We start from the raw sequence: 20,066 nt of genomic DNA, 5'->3' as shown, positions 1-20,066 counted from the left end.
GAGGGTCTCGAGTTACAGTGCAGGTCCTTTGTGTGTTATGACAGGCCGCAGAGTGCCATTATCCTCCTCTCCGAGGGAGGGTTTCCTGATCCCCTACCCCCATGAGGTTGTCAGCTCTCACAGTATCTTGTACTTCTCACCTGGCTCGCCTCCCACTCTAATGGAAGGACTATTGTGTTTACTTCTGGCTCCCCCACTAGACTCTGAGCTCTCCGAGGGTAAAGGCTGTGTGCCTCTCACACCTAGCGCCTGCCACAGAGGCAGTGCCCCTCAATACATATTTGTGAGATTGATGGATTGGAGCCGGGCTCTGCCCTGGCTGTTTCCATCAGTATCTCTTCCCCAGCCCTTCTGCCAGAGTCTGTTCCTTAAGTTGACGTGGCTTGAGGCTCTCAGCTCCCCCTCCTCTCCTGCTTCGCTGGCCACTGGCAAGGCTGGTAAACAAGCCCCCAGCAGGAGGAGGTTTGGAATGAAACGGCCTAGATGGGGGAAGCAAGATGATTGGTCCCTGTCCTGCCGAGCGATGTAATTGGCTGTCTGTCTGAAAGGGCTCCTGTGATTGGCTCCCCAAGCAGTAAGTGAGGTTAATGAATCCCTTCCCTTCAGGCATTTCCTGCTAGCTTTCTGGCTGGGAGAGGGGGCTGGCTGTCTCTGAGCTTGCTCTGCTCTAGTGCCTGTTTGCAGCAGCCTCAAGGTACAGAAATGCTCACAACCCCAGCAAACAGCCGTTTTCTAGACCTGCCGGGAAGGGGATTAGCCGCGGGTCAGTAGGGGTCTAACACAATCTCTTTCTGTTGGGCAAACAAAACAACTATTGATATACTTGCTCTCTGGACTTGACACCTTTAACTCAAGGCAGAAAATCAAACCACCTCGCTGTGATTCGATTCTAGCCACTTTCCTTGCTCCTCTTTTCTTTTGGTTTCCCTCCTGGGGTTCGACCTGTATTTTCCTTTTTCTGCAAGCTGAAAATGTAGGTTACAGGCTGGGCTGTCAAATCAGGAAGGACTGGCAGTTAGAATGAGTGACTCTCCTACCCTTCGAGGATAGAAATGTTCCTTGCTGTTCCAGCAGCCCCGGTAAGATTTGGGAGTCTACAGTGATAATAATAATTATTATTGTTTACACATTGTAGCTGCGCACAGTTCGCACATTATTATAATTCATTATATAGTTTTGATCTTGCATGAATAGGTGTTATTCCTTTTGTCCTCAAAACCCTGGTGCAATTTACATCTTTTGCTTCATGTTTTACATTTTGAGGATAAGGAAAATCTTGGCTGGGAGGTTAAGGTACTTGGCTAATATCACAGCCCCAGGGGGAAGCTGGGACACACTGGGGCTTACAGTCTCGTCAGGAGGAATTGTCACCACTGTGGAGGGAGAACACGTTGTGGGAAGAAGGAGCCCATTCCACAAGATTTAATTCTGTGGACTGGAAAATCAACATTCAGCCTCATTTTCTAGTCCAGCTTCCAAGAAATGTTAGGTCTGGTCACTCCCAGAGTGAGCTTGTCTCTGCTCCCTGAGTTGTTACTGCCCTGGACAGGCCTTGGCTGGGTGACAACCTCTGTATGTGGTAGGTGAGGGCAGTGACCAACTAGAAAGTGTCTCCCTTCCTTCCTGCCCTGCCTCCTCCCTTCTCTTCTGCTCAGTGCCCTGGTACAAGCAGGGGAAGAGGGGACATAATTTGCCATTTCTTCACAAGGACTTTTCCTCTGCTCCTTGCCCTTTCCCCCCTCTATTTGAGTAGGGGTCCCTGGAGGACTTCTCACATCATTTGTTTTTAATAGGATTTGAACAGCTGAGCTGGTAGTACTGTGCCTCAGGTCCTAGATACTTTTCTAGTCTTTTCTGCACCTTTTCTCATGCAAGGTAGCTTTTCTGTTTGCTTGTTTTAATCTTGTGAAAGTAGCACCAACTTAAAAAAAATAACCAAAAAACTACTTCATAGAAAAAGGGAATGAGGGTGAGTAAGTGGATATCTGTGAAGGGAAATAGTAGTGTAACTTTTAATTCCAGGGCAGTAAGTCACTTTGAAAAGTAGCCAGCCCACCCTCATTTCCCTCAATTTTGGCGCACTGGGTTGGTGCAAAAAGAAGGCATCTTCTTTTGGAGACCCTCAGGAGCTGCAGGGCCCGCTTAAGGGCAGCCGTACGTGAGAAAATCCTTATAAAGTGCTTGACACACTGCCTGGTAAAGGGCAAGTGCTCAATAAATGATAGGTATTACTATTATTATTATTAATCAAAATGAGTCAATGAAAGAAAAAGATGGAATTTGTGTCCTTTTCTCCAAATCCCTGAGATAATCTCTCTCATTTGGGGTTCACACCGTCCATTTCAGGGCATAAGGAATCTCTACTGATGGTCCAAGAGGACAGTGGGACACCCTGGGGGTTGGGGTGGCAGGTGTCTGGCTCTTGAACCTTCCAAGATGTGACAGCTTCCGTGATCACTCTGAGACTTGCGTATTTTCTTCCAGGTGTTTGATTCAAGATTTCATTCCCAGACTGAGTCGGAGATTTTACCAAGCCCTGAGTCAGGGCGGCTGCGGAGAGCTGTGGATTAGTCTCCTGGAGCTATCGTAACAAGCACCACAAGCCAGGTGGCTTCAAACAGCAGCACTTTATTCTCTCGCAGTTCTGGAGGCTAGACGTCCAAAAAGGATGGTGCTCCTGCCAGAGGATCCTTGCTTGCTCTGTCCAGCTTCTGCCAGCCCCAGGTAGTCGCTGGCTTGCAGCAGCATTACTCCAATCTCTGCCTCCACCATCACGTGGTTGTCCTCTCTGTACCTGTCTCCTCTTCTCTAAGGACATCAGTCATCTTGGATTAAGGGTCCACTCTACTCCAGTACGACCTCATCTTAACTGATTACATCTGCCATGAACTTATTTCCAAATAAGGTCACATTCTGAGGTACTAGGAGTTAGGAATCCGATGTGTCTTTTTGGGGGACATAATTTAACCCCTGTTAGGGCTCTTCCATTGTCCATCCCAACAGGCCTTGAAGCCAGCAGGGCTCTGGGACATGCCTCAAGCTTCGCTTCCAGATATGCTGCACCAGAAAGAACAGGGGGCTGACTGTGATGGCTGTGCTTCCCCTTGCCCAGCTTCAGGCCCTGCCTGGCCAGGGCTGATTAAGCGCAGCACACAGATCATCCCACTGCATCCTACGCATCCTCGGCTCAGCGAGCAAAATCCAGGGGTCCACTGAGAGTTCTGCTCGGGGCCACTCCTCCATGCCAGTTAGAGCCCCTCCAGCCTGAGCGGGCCAGCCTGCTGAAGTGCATATGACTTATCCGCTACCCTTTCCATCCTCCTGCCACTCCCCACCTCCTGTCACCCCACTCTGCTGTGAGTAAAGGTTGTCATGGCATAGACACTCTCTGAAATCCTATTGTATGAAGAACGGAAAGATTGGCTCAGGTTGAGTGACAGTCACAGCTGAGCAGAAAAGGGCAGAGAGAGAGACAGAGACAGAGACCAAGACAAAGAACAGAGTGGGAGCTTGAGCTCAGAGAGACAACATGGGGGATGGAGGGTGCTGCTGCCCCTGACTCCCCTGATGCTGACGCCACCGCTGCAGCAGCAGCAGCTGCTCTGCATCCTCGGAGGGAGCGGTGGCTCGGCTTCCCAGCATCCTCCTCCCTTCGTCTGCAGGGAACTGTCTGGCCCGGTTACCCAGCTACTCACAGTAATTGTGGAGCCTGAAGGAAGGGACAGAGCAAACTGTGAGAGCGCCCTTCCTCGACTCAGTGTTGTTTATTATCCTCCCGGTTTGCTTCAGAAAGAGACAGTCATTGGCTTTTATTATTTTTTTCCAGAAAGATCTACATGTACTCTAATTAACCTATTAGTTTTAATTATACACTCGTAGTCATTTATTTGCTAATCTGAAAAACGAACACCCCAGATTCAAAGAAAAGATTCCCCACCAACCCCCACCCTCTTTTTTCTTTTCTCCTGTGAAGTGTTTAAATCACTTGTCAACACAGAGGGAATAATAATAATAAAAAGAGTGACATCCGATCAGAGAGCAGGGAGTGGTGGAGAGAAACAAAGCCCCACAGCCATCAGCTCTGAGTGAAGCCTCCTCCATATTCATCAGGGGAGAAGCTGTTGCTCCTCACAGGAGGGACCGCTGGGGCTGCCCAGCGTGTGAGTGGAGCCCGGGCTGGCCTCCTCCCCACCCTCCTGCCCCCTGCCTTTGGGACCTCATGGCTCAGGTCTTACATAGAGACCGCTGGGCCACATGGATGCGGCTGCTGTCAGCTTCCATCCTCCCTGACATCCTTGACAGATGAGCCCCCCTGCCTGAGATACCCTCTCTCAATGTAGCCAAAACGAGGGGAAAAGACACATAAACACACACACACGTACATTTATATTTATTTTGCGGGGAAACAAGGCATTATAATAAGTTGTAACCATCACAAATATTATTAGCACATCCGTGATGATAACTCGTTTGTAGATGTGACAAAAAATAAGATAAGCCGCCATTATTGCTATTACTTGCAATTCCACCTTTTTCTCTCCTTAGTACAGGAAAGCCTGTCAGAATAAAAGGCAGAGAGGGTTTAGTTATTACAGGCAGCCTCTTGAATTTCTTTCTATGTGCAAATACACTTACGAATACGGATACTAATTTTAGCCAACATTTATTGTTAGCCTCTCCTATGCCAGACTTGGCACGTCTTGTCTCGGTCCTCACGGTAACCTTTCAGAGGTAGATACTATTATCATCTCATTTTACAGACAGGTAGATTGAGGGTTGAAGTGGTGCAGGAAATTGCCTGAGGGCACAAAAGCAATCAGAGAGATTGCTTTTGCAATTCTGTTAGAGCCAGAATTCAGACTCTGTTGGGCTCCAAAGGGCCTGCTTGCAACAATTTGGCTATTCTGCTTCCAAACTAAATTTACGATCAAGTGAGCAATTTGTAAATGTTGATACTTACTTTCGGTAGCGGATTACTTGTGGCATCCCTCACAAATGAGGCTGAAGCCTGCTGGTGTGGGGAAAGGGAGTGGAGCTGAACGCCAGAGGCGCAAGTTCCAGGCTCCCCATCATCGCTCCAGCCTTGGAACCCTGGGCACTCACTCTCTGACCTGCACAGGTAACCCTAGAGGGCCCTGGACGGTTCCATGTGGCTTCAGCTGCCTGGCTTTATTTGAGAGAAGGGGAGAGCTGAGGCTGGAGAGAGGAGCGCCTGGTCTGCAGGAGGAAGTGTGAGAGCTGCCCTGTGAGTTAAGAGACCTCCAGAGAGTCTGGGGACCTGCAGATGTGTGGGGCTCAGGTCCGTGCCTGAGGATGACTCGTCCTTTGTCAGAAGGGAACAAGTGTCTGCAGAAGCCCAATCAAGGAGAGAGGGGAGGAAAAGGGAGGAGGATGGTGGTCCCTCAGGATGTCACTGGGGAAGAGTCCTAATGAGCAGTTCAGAGTCTATGAACAGGGGATGGCAACCAGGGTCCCAGGCACGAGGCTGGACCTGGAGAGATGGTAACAAATGCAGGGCAGAGAATAAGAAAGCTGGTAAGACGGGAAGCCAAGACTTGGAAAGGCTCTGCTGCTGGGTTTTTTGACCAGGACTTCAAGAAGAGTGGGACTCCCATGAAATTGAATGCAAATTTTGTATGTTCACACATTTGGGGCTCCTAGTAGCCCTGATTAGATTCTCTCTTGGGGAGAAAGACCCCATACATGGGTGGGACCCCAAACGAAGAAGAACCACCGTCCCAAACTGTCCCCAGCAAAGGACAAGTGTTTGTCTAATTAGGTATGGCAGCTTTCCTGGAGCCCCTGGAAGCAGGAACTACTCCCCGACAAGTCAAGGAGAAAGCCATTGAGTCCCCCCACCTTGAGTTGCGGGGCTCCTTGGCAGTGCTGTGTTCACATAAGTCAGCTCCTCTCCTCCAGCTCCTTTGGAAGTCTGAGGACATATATTCACCCACACACCCTCAGCCTTTCTCACAGATTGACCATTGTCCTGAAGCTCTTGCTCCATGGGGATTTCACACCTGTGGATAAATGATATGCTATGTTGCAACCGTGCGAGACCCATGAAGGCAGAATTTTAAAAAATAATTAAATGGGTAATTTGACACCTGCTCCTTTCTTCCATCTCTGTTCACTGAAGATACATAAAACCTAATGAATCGCACTTTGCTCTCGATCTAACCATCTGCCATTTCAAGCTTGGATGTCTTTCCTCCCCTCCTTTCCCCTTGCTTGCTTCTAGGGGGTGGTCCCAATTCCTGGGCTTTGCTGGGGAGCTTCCCCAAGAAGCCCAGCATCTTTCCTTTGGAGCGAGATTCATCAATAGTTTTGTTCTCATTCACCCCATTGCTTAAAACAGACCCACAAGTCTAGGGACTGAGTTTAAGTACAGTAATGCCTCATTTATCTGGGCATTGTTAGAATTTATACAAACTAGCCAGATCACTGAAACCTATCCTTTCAAGAGCCAAAATCGCTTCTTAAAAAAATTAATCATTTTTAGTAGACATTTTTCAAAAACGCATTACACACTCTCTTTCCTCCTTAAGCAGAGGCTACTGATCATAATTTCCTGGAGCTGTAATCAATGTCTGCACCTGCTTTCTAGTTGCTCTGACTCCTCTTTCATGTCAGAAGATCAGCTTTCACTCCTCTGGCTGGCAGAGGATCCACCGCTAATGGGCTCGCCGCCTTTCTGCTTCTGGGCTATTTCTAGGTGTGCCACTGTCAGCTTTGAGAGCTACGGCAGCCCCTACCTCAGCTGGCTGCACGTTAGAGAAGAGTCAGTGAGGCCCTCAACAACGTCCTGAGGAGTTAGTACTGGGCTCAGCAGAGGCAGGGCTCTGCTGTTTGGGGCAGTCAAGGGCTTTTTGGCTTATTAAATTGGATGTTACTACCTTATCGCACTGAGAGTGAGAGACACCAGGGAAAGAACGTCTGCTGAGAGGCAGTCACCACACATTAAAGCCCTCAGTCATTTTTGCCTTGTTTGGGTGGCAGGATGTCCTGGAAGAGAAGACAAGGTAGAAAAGTGGAGCCCACTGAGCATTTATTCCGTGACGAGCACTCTGCTAGGAGCATTCGCATGCTGTTTCACTTACGTCTCACTACAGCTCAGAGATGGAGACATTAGCAACCCTATTTTATTGAGGAAAAAGGGAAGGCTTAAAAATGTTAATTAGTAAGTTGCAGAATCAAGATGCCAGCTCAGGTCTGTCTCACTTAAAAACCTATTGTCTTTTATACTTTTTATCCTTTGCAAAAATTTACAATTCTTTCTTTTTAATGCTTTTTAATCTTCTTAACTTGTGATTAATGAAATGTTATGTGAAACTCCAACATAAGAGAGAACTGGGGATGCTCCTGCTGATGGCCTGGGTTTTTCTCGGCCCCAAGATACTATTGGAACCCTAGGACCCAATGGAACCCAGATTGAAAACCATGCTTGTGGACTGGGAGTCCTCAAGTAGGGCCTAAATAAAATTTTCTCTAATCATGCCCAAGAAAGGGAAGGGGTAGACAGACTTTTTCCAGAGAGATCTGTAAACGAGGCATCCCTCTCAGTCCAAATCCTCTGCCCTCCCTGGGCTCTCATCTCACTCAGCCTAAAAGATTTCTTTGACATCTGATTACATTTGGTTGCTCTGATGCTGCAGACCTAGACAGACTGTTCTCCAGGGAATTCACTGCTGGTGGACTGGGGTTCAGCCCCCTTGGGACCTAAGCTTTCTCCTTCTAAATCCTTCTTGTAATTGCCCTCTATTCCTTCTCTTCATCACCTATTGTGTTCAGTTCATCAGGCAGCAAAAATTATTTTATTAGTCTATCTGCCATCAGTGATGTTTAAGACATGTACAGGGACCCCCATACCAAGACTCAGAAGCAAAAGGAAGTGGCAGGCCTGGTGGAGGGGACCAGTGACCTCAACAAGCAGGTTTGGCACCAAACTGGTTGTGGCTGCAGTATGGGTTAATAACAGAGGCAGTTAGTAAGGAGAGTGTTTGAGAGTTTGGGCTCTGGAGTCAAGCAAAGCAGGATTTTAATTCCACCTCTGCCTTTTCCAGTCCTGTGACTTAAGCAAGCGCTTTAATCTCTCTAAGCCTGAGTGTTCTGAGCTGCAAAATGGGGATAAAAATACCTCCCTTACTGGATTGCTGTGAGCGTTAAATGGGATGATGCACAGAAGGCGTTTGTCACAGTGCCTGGCACATAGTAAGAAATTAGTAAGTGTTAGTTGCTGTTATTATTATTATTATCATTAATCATTATATAATCAGGCAGAAAATCCAAGGAGGGAGAAGTAAGCCAAGGCAATATAAAGAGCAGAAAGCTCCTTAGGGCCTGGTCATAATGTTTCAATGAGTTTAATAATCATTAGTCCAATGGTCTGGATTTTATTAGGAGACCCCAGGCCTGGGGTTGCTCTCCAAGCAGAAATACTAAGTTGTTGGGCATTTGAATTTGGAACACAGAGGAGCGGTCCAGGAGTCCTCAGCGTATAGATGGTATTAGTCATGGGGCCAGAAAAATCATTTCTTGAGAGAGTGGGGATGGAGACAAGAAGGGGTCTGACGAGGTGTGGGAATCATAAAGGAGGCTGAGAAGGAAGAGCCATCAAGGTAGAAGGAAAGCTGAGCGTCCTGTGAGCCATGAAGAGAAAACAATTCAAGAAAGGAGAGGCCAGCTGCATTGAATGGTGCAGAGGCTGGGAAGGGACACTGTGAGTGGCAGTGTGAGGTTGTTGGGTCCTTGACAGGGGCAGTTTTATGGGGGAAGAGCAGCCAAAGCCTGATTTGGTGGCTTGAGGGGAGAAAGGGAGGTGAGGGAGTCTCGACCATCAGTACAGACAACTCTTTGAGACGTTTTGCTGAGATTTCTCCTTGAGACTTGTGTAGGTGTGAGTTCTGTTGGTAAATGTGGCGATGAGAAGGAAGAAGGGAGAACCGCTCCTCAGAGCCATCAGCTAGTGAGGCATCCTCTGGGAAGCTTGTCACTGACTTGCTTTCTTCACAGAAAGCAGATTTCATTGGAGGGGAGAAATGAAGTAAAAGCTGCAAGGCTATGGGAATCAATTTCCCTCCAACTGCCGGTGTGGCTGGTATAAAGGAAATGAGGCAGAAGAGACAAGCCTTGCTGGACAGAATATTCTTTCCACCCATCATGCTGCATGGTCCATAGCCGGGCGTCAGATGGGGCATTGTCCCAGCCCCTGGGACACTCATCTGCCCTGGAGAGTTTGAGGCCACGCCCAGTCTGGTCTTACTGCCAAGTGCCCTGGGACAGGTGGCCTGGGATGAATCAGAGAGCTAATTAGCACTCTCTCCCCCATCTAAAAGGAGCCAGAGACACATAAATTGTTCCCAGGAGGGAGGGAAGGAGGCAGAGAAAAGGGAGGTGGGGAAACCAACAGGGGTTACATCAGAACAGCAACATCATCCAAACAGCCGCACATCCCAGATCGGTGCTCTTCCTTCAGTAGGAGTGGCAGAGGCAGCTGGGACCCGGGGGACCCCTGAGGTGAAACACCTGTGTCAGCACCTCATTATCAGCAGGGTGGATGCTGCCTCCCTGCTCCTGGTAAGGCCTGAGTTGCTCTCTACGCTGCGGGTTGGTGTCTAACATCTCTGCTCTTTTGTATCACACAGCCCAGATAATTTATTACAGAATGTCAGCATCCAGCTCTGTCTTCAGAAACGGGGGTTTCTGCCCGGTAAGAGTCACATTGAGCCAGTAGCCAGTCCAGCACAGTGTTTTAGGAAAGAGAGCAACAGGGAAAATTCTGGAGAGTTAGAGTCTAGTCATGGCTGCATGACCCTAGATCAATCACTTTACTTTTTTTTATTTAATGTAAAGGGAATATTAAATTTTTTTACTTTTTTAAAAAAAATTGGGATCGTATTGGCTTATAACATGGTGTAAATTTCAAGTGTACATTACTATATTTCAGTTTCTATATAGACTGCATAGTGTTCACCACCAGTAGATATTTTTTATTCAATCACTTTACTTTTTAGCGTCTCAGAAATATGAAAGTTTGGGCTACATAATATCTCTAACACTCAGGAATTCTATGAGTTCAGCATCCTTCCAACCAAATTGTTTCTGGATTATTTATAGAGGCATGCCTCTTGTTTTTTGTATCCTTTCCATCCTAACTGTTGAGAGCCTAGCATTCCTGTTGATCTCAGTTCTATGTGGGCAGAGATAGTGAGAAAGAAACTGGAGGTGGGCAGAAGAGCCAAATAATTATTCATCTGAGATATGGCAAAGGAAGTCTTAAGTCTGTAATTAAAGACAACTGCCCACAATGAGCACATCTAGTGCCCCCGTCTTGGTTTTTAATACCGTCTTCCAATAAAAGGAACCAGGGTTCCTTGGAGAAATGGCTGATTCTAGACTAGGGCAGGAAATTTACATGATGAGCCTGGAGCATCTTGTAGTGCTGGTAAGCAAGGAAGTGCCACAGGCACACACGCACGCACACTGATGGGGATATGTCAAGGGGACATAGGAGCCAGCCAAGAAAGCTCACAATGGCCAAACTGAACAAGAAAATAAATAAAGGAGTCTTGGATCATAACCCAAGATATAAAATAAATATTCATGAGTCTATACAGATATAAATAAATGACTAAATAAATAAATAAGGAGAAAAGACAAATCTCCTGTGCACAAGAATTACAAATTATTTGGATAGATATCTTACCTTCAAGGTTGTGGAGCAGAACTCTCCACTCTTTGATTGTGGGCTGCACTAGTGACTTCCCTCCAAAGAAAAGAAAGAGGGGAACCCTGACCAATGTGACCTCAGCCAGGTGATCAAGGTCAACATCAACAGGGATAAGTCATGGTGATAGTATGTATTCTCGACATGATGCAATGAGAATGGCACTTTACCTCTGTGGTCTTCCTCCCCCAAATTCATAAGCCCAGTCTGAGCATGAGAAAAACATCAGACAGATCCCATTTGAGAGACATTCTACCAACTGCCCGACCACTAAGCCGAAAACTGTCAAGGTCGTCGAAAACAATTAAAGCCGGAGAAATGGTCACAGCCAAGAGGAGCCTAAGGAGACATGATGAGTAAATGTAGTGTAGGACCGTGGATAGGATCCTGGAACAGAAGAAAGACACTGGGTAACAACTAAGGAAATCTGAATAAACTGCGGACTTTAGTTAATAACAGTGTGTCAACATTGGTTCGTTAATTTTAACAAATGTACCATACTCATGTAAAATGTTAACAACCGGGGAAACTAGGTGCTGGGTATATGAGAATACATGAGAGATATATTCATATATGTGAGAGCATATATAAGACAGAACTTCACAATTTTTCTGCGAATCTAAAACTGTTCTAAAAAATAAAATTTATTTAAAATAAACGCTGCCCAAATCATGTGTTTCTAATTAAATCATTTGACTGACTCAAGCCTGAGTAGAGTTGCTTTGTAATTTTCAAACTGTATTTGGGTAAAAGATTGTGGTAGACATTGCTTATTGCCTACCTAATTTGTATTTATTTCTTCTTTATGGACAGAATACCATTTTGATTTTTTTTGTTCAGGGGGGCAATGTGTCCAGCTAAAAATACTCATTTTCCCTGGTTCTCTTGCTGTACATGGTAGCCATGGACACAGATCCAGCCAATGAGTGTAGGAGGATCTCTAGGAAGAGCCCACCCTCTTGAATAAAAAGAAAAAGAGAAATCTTCATTGGCAGGAAGGGGAGTCCAGTTATCCTCCCCCTTCTTCCTGCCTGCGGTTTAGACACGTGACCTGGAGGTGCAACAGCCATGTTGTAACCATGAAGCCACCAGCATGAGAATGAAACTCTACTCATTATGGGTGGCAGAAGAGAAAGATCGAGACACCCTGGGTCCCTGGTGGCATTGGTGGATGGCTGCATAAGCCCTTGACTGCCCATCTCTAGACTTCTTCTTGGGTGAATCAAATAAACTCTTATTTTTTTAAAAAAACGCTGCAGTAAGTTAAAGCTTTTATCACTTGCAACCAGATATAATCTTACCAATACAAGGACCAACTCTTACATAGGTAAGATGAGAATGAGGACATTGAGAGACAAACAAAATATGCCAGGCAGGTGCAGTAGCAAGGATGCTGTAGAAAAGAAGCTGAGACATTTGGGGAGAGAAAATTGAGTTTTAGAACTAAGAGCAATAGAAATGATATTAAATATTAAGTATCACTATGGAGTATTTATTTTACACATGAGGCTTTCCTAAACAAGATAAGGTTATTTAATCTACACATCCAACTGGTGTGGATATGAATTGGTATCTTCGTTTGTGAGTCTGGGACACTCAGGCACAGAGGGAAAGTAAACTTGCTCAAGATTCAAAATAAGTAAGGGGCAGAGCCAGGAATGGAATCCAGGTCGCCTCATGCCAAAGTGGACAGGTGTCCCTCTGTACCACTTTGGTCCCTAGGGAGCTCAAGTGTGTGCTATCTGAGTAAGGCAAGGAATAGAGATGGTAAAGAGACCAGAGCTTGAGGAGAGAAGCTGGTCCAGGTCTCAACTCCACTTGGGGCTCTGGGGAGGAGAGAGGTCAGGACATTCTGGTCAAACTACAGGAGAGCAAACAATCAACTTGGGGTTCAGGTGATCATGAAGAGAGCAGTGTCTACATGGAACTCAGGTTTTCAGCTAGAAAAGATACGGTAGCCCCTAAAGACCTGGGGTTAGGAGATCAGCCAACAGTCTTAAGAGTGAAAGATGTTGGAATAGGAAAATCCAGACTTCTGGGGATTTTTATGAAAAAGTTGAGCATAACTGCCTATTGTTAAAAATTCAGCAAGTACTTCTTAAGCATATGCTATGGGCAAAGCATCATTTTAGGCAAAGAGAAGGCTACAAAATTAGCTCCAGCATGGTGTGACCTGATTTACAGGTGGACCAAGTTACATGAGAGAGTCTAATTGGTGCATAAATAGCTTTGTATTTGGAATTGCATTCACTGACAGATTGGAAGTTTTCTTTTTCTCCTGAAATAAGGGACGAGCACAGGGCTGCTATGGTGACTCCAGGATGTCTACAGGAACCCAGAATCTTTCGATGTTTTCATTCAGGATAAGAGAAGCCTAGACACAAAACGTTGATGGGCCTCCAGCATTCCATCTGTGTCCTACGTGGGCAAAAGGAGGAAGGCAAAAGGCAGGCAGCTGTATCTACTCCTCTTTTAGGGAGCTTCCTGGAAGTCTCACACTAGAACTTCTGCTTACATATCATTGACAAAAGTAGTTTATTGCTATAGACTGAATATCTATGTCCCCCCCAAATTCATGTGTTGAAGCCCTAACCCCCAATGTGATGGTATTTGAAGATGGGGCCCTTAGGAGGTAATTAGGTTTAGATGAGATCACAAGGGTGGGGCCCTTGTGATAGGATTAATGCCCTTATAAGAAAAGGAAGACACACATGCATCAAGGAAAGGCCATGTGTACCCATAGTGAAAAGACAGCTGTCTACAAGTGAGGATGACACTAGGAACCAAGCCTTCCTGGACTCTGATCTTGGGCTTCCCAGCCTCCAGAAATAAATGTCTGTTGTTTAAGCCACTTAGTCTGTGGTATTTATTAGAGTAGCCTGAGCAGACTAAGACACCTATCTACAAGGCAAGCTGGGAAATGTGCCCCTTTGACGCCCCAAATAAAATCCGTGTTGAGTTAATACAGTTGAGGGGAGAAGAATGGAGATGAGGCAGGTGACTGGTACTCTCTCCCACAACCTCTAACAAAAGGGGAGGCAGCCCAATTTGCCTTACATCCATGCATTGCCTTTGGGTAAGTTGGTTGATTTTTGACCAACTGAATAGAGTAACGTAGGCTGACTAAGTTAAAGATTGTAAGAGAGGTAATAAAAACTAACTAGCATGTTATTCTGCAGAGTAGCATTTCCCAAACACCTTAAGTTAAAGCCAGTACCTACCGTATATCCCTATTTTATCCTTTCTCATCAGTACCTAAAATTACATAACTGAATCATTCATAGGTTTATTGTAAGTTCCTTGAGGGGTGCTGCCTGTCTTAACTACTTCAGTGCTAGAACAGAGAGTGGCATATAGGAGGCACCAGGTATATATTTGTTGACTGACAAATTTTTATTAAACACCTATTATGTTATTCTTTACACAGGTGATTTTATTTAATCCTTACCATCATCCCCCTAGGAGAACATCATTATTGATTCCATTTTACAGAGAAAGAAACGTTGAGTCATAAAGTTGTAGCTCCTTGTTCAAGGTCACACAGCAAGTACGTGGGTGAGCTGGGTCTAAATCCACAGCTGGGGGTCCCAGTCACTACCCCATGCACTAGGGAAGTAGAATTCTGCTCCCAGAGTGCCCCAAATGCAGAAGAACTAGCGCTCTGGCTAGACCCTAAAGAGTGAGTAGAATTTTACAGGTGTCTGTAGCAGGAGACTAGGGAAGAGAACACCCCCCCCCCAATTAGAGGAAACAGTTTGAACCATAGAATCTAAAAATGGTTTGGGAATAGCGAGTAGTCAGATGTCTCAGCAAATGTGCATCATGGTAGGTGAGACTAGAAATGAAAGGTGGAGTCCAGATTTGAAAACCAAGCCAAGGAATCTCGATTTTATCCTTTAGCACAGACATTGGGGAACCTTCAAAGCTTTTCTAAGCATTGGGGAACATGACTAGATCTGTGTTTGAGCAAGATCACTGGCAGAAGTAGGGAGCCCAGATGTGAAAGGCTTACGGCTGGAGACAGGGAGAACAATTGTAAAGTGTCAGAAAATATACAGGCGAGAATCTAAGAGGGCCTGAACCTGGATAGTTAGGTCTGGAATGGAAAGAGGAGGGAGGATGAGATACCAAGGACGTTACAGATACAGAATCACAATCCTCTGAGAGCTGACTGAGGGAGGTGGAGCGGGCACAGATGAAGCCAGACCATGAGAAGTGGAAGGAAGAGAGAAGATGGGGCAGGCTCTGGCCAGAGCCAAGGAGACAGGAACCCATGGATTTCTTGTGTGAGGTCTGCTAACCTGACAGGAGGTAAATCAGGGAAATACCATTTTTAGAGAATCTCAGGTCGCTCTTTTAACGTTTGAGTGGTGATACCCTGGTCCTCTGCCTGTAAGACTCAAAGCAAAATTCTGGTGAAATGAGCCAGAGCTCCAGACTTCAGGATAGAGCCTTGGATCAGAGGAACTGCTGCCAAGCTGAACCTTCCTCTCTCCTACACTGGAGTCAGGGGCTGAGGACATCACTTGCAATCACTGCCAGGATCTGAGGGGACTTCACTTATTTTAGGGTCTATGCAAAGGCACTGGATTGAAGCTGCACTGACTCTGACGAAAGTAAAAATGGACGGAACAGGAAGATGTGGGCTTTATTCATTGTAGGATATATTAGCTCAGACCCTGAAGAATGCCCTGAGAAGATTTAGAATGCACGTGTCTAGGAACGCTGTAAAATCTCCATCTTCGCAGGTCTAACAAATGAGGAATAAAACTCCTTTGCGTGGCCTATGACAGCTATTGTTCTCTGGCGTTAGTGTCTATTCCCACTGCCATTACGCCCCAGTCACGGTGGCCTCTTTTCTGTTCTCAGTCTCAAAAACAGTATCTCTTCTCAGAGGCCTGCCCCTGCTTTATGATTCCCTGCCACAAACCCATCCTTCTTGTTCTGCAGGTCCTGGTTCCAATATCACGTCTCAGAGAGGCCTTCCCTGACCACCCAAACTCCCCACATAACCCCCACCCCACTCCCTCTGAATATAGTTCCCTAATTTATTTAACTTGACCTTAATTTACTTCTTCAATTGTCTGTCTCACCAGGAGAATAAGCTCTAAGAGAGTGGGAACTCTGCTGTCTGTTTTGCGACATTTCTGCAGTGTCTAGAATGTTTCTCCGCCCATTGTAGGTGCTCAGTGAAGACTTGGGGAATGAAGGAGATAAACTGCTCGGGAAGGGAGCGTCATTGTGTCTCCCTCCCTGCCCTGTCCTCACGTTGCACCTGTCTTCATGCCCTCTTTGCAAACAGGGCCAGATTTCGCTCTCTTCTGAGGATGGGGAAATATGAATTACCATCCCCTAGCCAGCTCCTCCCTAGCAACGCCCCTCCCCTCTGCCCAGTAATCAGACAGGAAGTGCAGGTAACTTTTGGACATCCAAGTACGCCTTGGAAAAAAGGTGTGTGTAGGGGGCAGACAGGACAACATGCCTGACAGGAAATGCGTGCCTTACAGAATGGGGGCCAGGGAAGTCTGTGCATTTCAACATGAACCGAAGGCATGTAATCATGTGCAAATCAAGTGCCAATTCGTGTCAGTCCATGATCAGGTCCACATAGGTCCCAGACTGTATGTCTCCAGCCGACAAGGGCCCTTCCTCACACTCAGTGCTGCGGAGGCTGGGAGCCAGCGTGGCAGGTGCATGCCGGGAATCTGATCAGCATTCAGCTTAGGCAGCATCGGGGCCTCATTAGTTTTAATGAATTAGCACTTTGGAACAGGAGGGGATGATGTTACAGCTAGTGAGTGCGTATCAGCTGCCTTCTTTATGCCCAAGTAAAGAGCCATCTTCTTCCTTCGTTTTTCTTCCTCCTCCCAGGTGTGGAAGCCCGAGACTTCTGTAAACGCTCGAATCAAAGGCCTCTGCTTTGTCTATACTAACGTATTCTCCAAGCTGTTTATAGACCAGAATCACAGCAATTTCGGAGTTGATGCAAAATGGAATCATCCAAGCTGGGAGCTCTGTTGTCTGGTGTGGGACACAGAGATGCTAGTGACCACAATACCCTGTGCAGCCTTGTCTGTCCTCCTGCTGCCCCAAATCCTGCCCCCTAAGCCAGACAGCTGCCCCTCGGGTGGGAGTGCCTGGAGCACCACCCTTACCAGCAATGTGGACAAAAAAATTCTTCTGCTGCAGAACTGGCTAAAAGGGGCGAAATCAAGAATCGGTGAAAATAAAGGATTTTTTTATCTGTAAGCTCACGTCTCTTTCAAAATAGGTGGTTCCACTGCAGGTGGGAAGTTGTCACCTCATTGTGAAAGCAATTTTGCTAAAGAATAAAAGGAGAGTGACAGACACAGACAGAGTTGGTCAAAGAGAGAGTAGGCAGAGACAGACCCACAACAGAGAGAGAGGAACAAAGAGGTGGAAAATACTCCCGGACAGGCAGCCAGTGGCTGTGTGAGACATTCATCAAGACAGCGGCACATTTCCACCAGGGAAATGTCCTGAGGATCCACTGATTTTGCCTGAGGGGCCTGTTCTTTCCTGTTTTCTGGAGAACTGCTGTGATTTTTTGATGGCAACTGAGCCTGGGTAGAATCCAGTTGCAGAAGCTGAATGAAAGTCTGATCTGATGGCTGTGAATAATCAGAGCGGCCAAATGAAGAGAGTTGGACCCAGGTCACTGACTGAGGAGGATATTATTCCTCATTCTTTGGATTCCCTGTCAGTTGACTGCCTGGTCACATGGTTCAAACCCTGGTTCTGCAACTTATTAGCTGGGTGAACCTGGACAAGTTACTTAAATTTTCTGTGACTAATTTCCTCATCTGTAAAACAAGGATAATAATAGTCACTGCCTTGTAGGCTCTCGTGAAGATTAAACGAGAGATCACATGTCAAAAACTCAGAACGGTGCCTGGCACACGTTAACTCTGTTATTATCATCAATGTTATGGCTGTTATTATTGTTATTGCTCTCCTTTTCCCGGTATGGGGGTTCCCTGTGGAGCAGAGCTGTAAGCATTCATCATTTCTGAGCCCGTGTACAACGTGCTGTTGCCAATGACCATGTTCCTCCAGCCACTGGAGTGAGGGGGATGGGCCTGTTCTTCACAACTAGGGAGGGACCTCTTAACATTTCTGTCTTAGAATACTATGATGTTCTGGTGAATTGAGATTGTGACAAAATGAGTTTGGATAAGAGGCAAATTGGTAAGAGAACCGGAAACCAGGTAGTCTAAATCTTAACCATGTTTAAACTAAACTTAACGCCAGTTCCAGATTCAAAAAGGAAGGAGGTTAACAGCCATTGAGAACCAATTACGAGCCAGGGGTTATTCTAGGTTATTTTACGAAGGACGTTGGAATTAGTGCTGCTTTGAAGCTTTCAGGTAGTTATCAATTGCTCTCTTACAGATGAGTTAACTGAGGCCAAGCAGGGTCAAGCTGCTTGCCTAAGATCAACAGCCTGGGGAAATGTATGTGGTAGATGAATGCTGCTAATATTCTGGTTATCCAAGCAGATGGTGCATAATGAGTGTGTTAATGCTGTGGTTATGGAACCCAAGAGGTGAGTGTGAATTATGCTTTTGGACTTCTTTAATGATGTCTCTGTAAATTCCAAGTTTCAGTACAATCCCTTTGCCCCAAACACTGCTATAACAAATAAAATGTGAATGAGGAAGCCAATGAGAAAGAGAAATCAGTTGGCTCAAAGATAAGATAAACATTTCTGGGGACCAGAACCAGAAGAAAACACAAGCAGGTTGCCAATTCCAGGTCAGAAAACAGTGATGAGATGGGGAACAGTACCAGGCTCACTGTTAAGGGTGGAGCTGACCTGGGTGAATGTCTCCGTTCATGCAAGGATGCTGAAAAGGCAATCATTGGCTAGTTGCCTGGAGAGTGACTGCAGTGAACGTGGCTCAGAACCACCAGGAGGACTTGTTAAAATGCAGATTGCAGAGCCCCACCCCCGGAGTGTCTGATTCAGTAGGTTTGGGGTAAGGATTTGCATTTCTAGTGAGCTTCCAGGGATGCTAATGCTATTGCTCCAGGAACACACTTGAAGAACCACTGTTTAATAGGAAGCTGCGGGCTCAGGGAGGAGGAAGAAAATGGACAGAGCCTGGTGAGCAGGTGCTGTGTCAAGGCACCCACCGACTTCGCGTCTGGGTCCGCAATATCCTCAGTACCGCTACAGATGCAGCAGTGCTGTTATTGCACAGCCTTGGTTCTGTACTTGGGCCCCAGGGATTAAGTGGAGGCAAACACTAAATTACTAGGTAGGGAAAGAGGGAAGAAAAATATAAAACAAAACAAAAATCATCCCATGCAGAGTGAACCCTGCAAACCACAACTCCAAAACACGTGAAGAAATCTGATAGTAAGAAAAACAGCCAGTCAAATAAGCAATTAGAGCAGGAATTGACTCCAAATGAAATTAATTACATGGATCTAACAAAGTTCTAAAAAGAAGTATGCATACAGTCCTCACAGATAAAAAGAAGTAACGCCTATTAAAAATGCACAAACATTATTAAATAAAACAGGCAAAATGAAAAAAGAATAGAAGGCTGTGAATTAGAACTAGTTAGAAATCTTGTAAACGAAGAATGGAGGTAATGGCAGAGAAGCAATATTTGAAGGAAAAAAATAGCTGATATTTTTTCCAGAATTGAAGAAAGACATGAATCCTGCAGTTGAAAACTTGTTTTGAGTACAAAGTAGAATAAAGATCAATACACACTTAGACTTGTAGTTATGCTACAGAACATGAAAAGATAAAGAGAAATATTAAAGTTATCAGAAAGACAATATCCTGTTCTGCAAGGAACAGCAATTAAACTGACAGCAGCTACCTTCTTTGCAATAGCAGAGGAAGGAAAACAATGGAGTCATGTCTTCAAAATGCTAAAGAAAATTAACCATCAACTTAAAATTTTATAGTCAGCTAAACTATCATTTGCTAAGCAAAAACTAGGAGAATGTACCAACCACATACAGAAATTATTAAAGAAGGAGTGGAAGATTCCAGAGAGAAGACATGGAATACTAGAAATGAAGGTGGACACAGAAATGAGGAAAGTAGTAATAACTTTAATTAACCATCAACTGTTTTAAAACAAAACACCTCATTTTTGTATTGAAAAAGAGCAAAATTAAAACTCGAGATCAGGGGTCTGCAAACATTTTCTGTAAAGGGCCGGGTAGCGCAATATCAGGCTTTGCGGGCCATACAGCTTCTGTCACAATCACTCAAATGCACCATTGTAGGATGAAAGAATCCATAGAAAATGCATAAATGAATGGATGTGGCTGTTTCAAAAAATCTTTATTTACA

Source organism: Equus caballus, chromosome 7 (genome assembly GCF_041296265.1).
Source record: "Equus caballus isolate H_3958 breed thoroughbred chromosome 7, TB-T2T, whole genome shotgun sequence".
NCBI classification, from domain to species: domain Eukaryota; kingdom Metazoa; phylum Chordata; class Mammalia; order Perissodactyla; family Equidae; genus Equus; species Equus caballus.
This window is presented reverse-complemented; position numbering follows the sequence as displayed.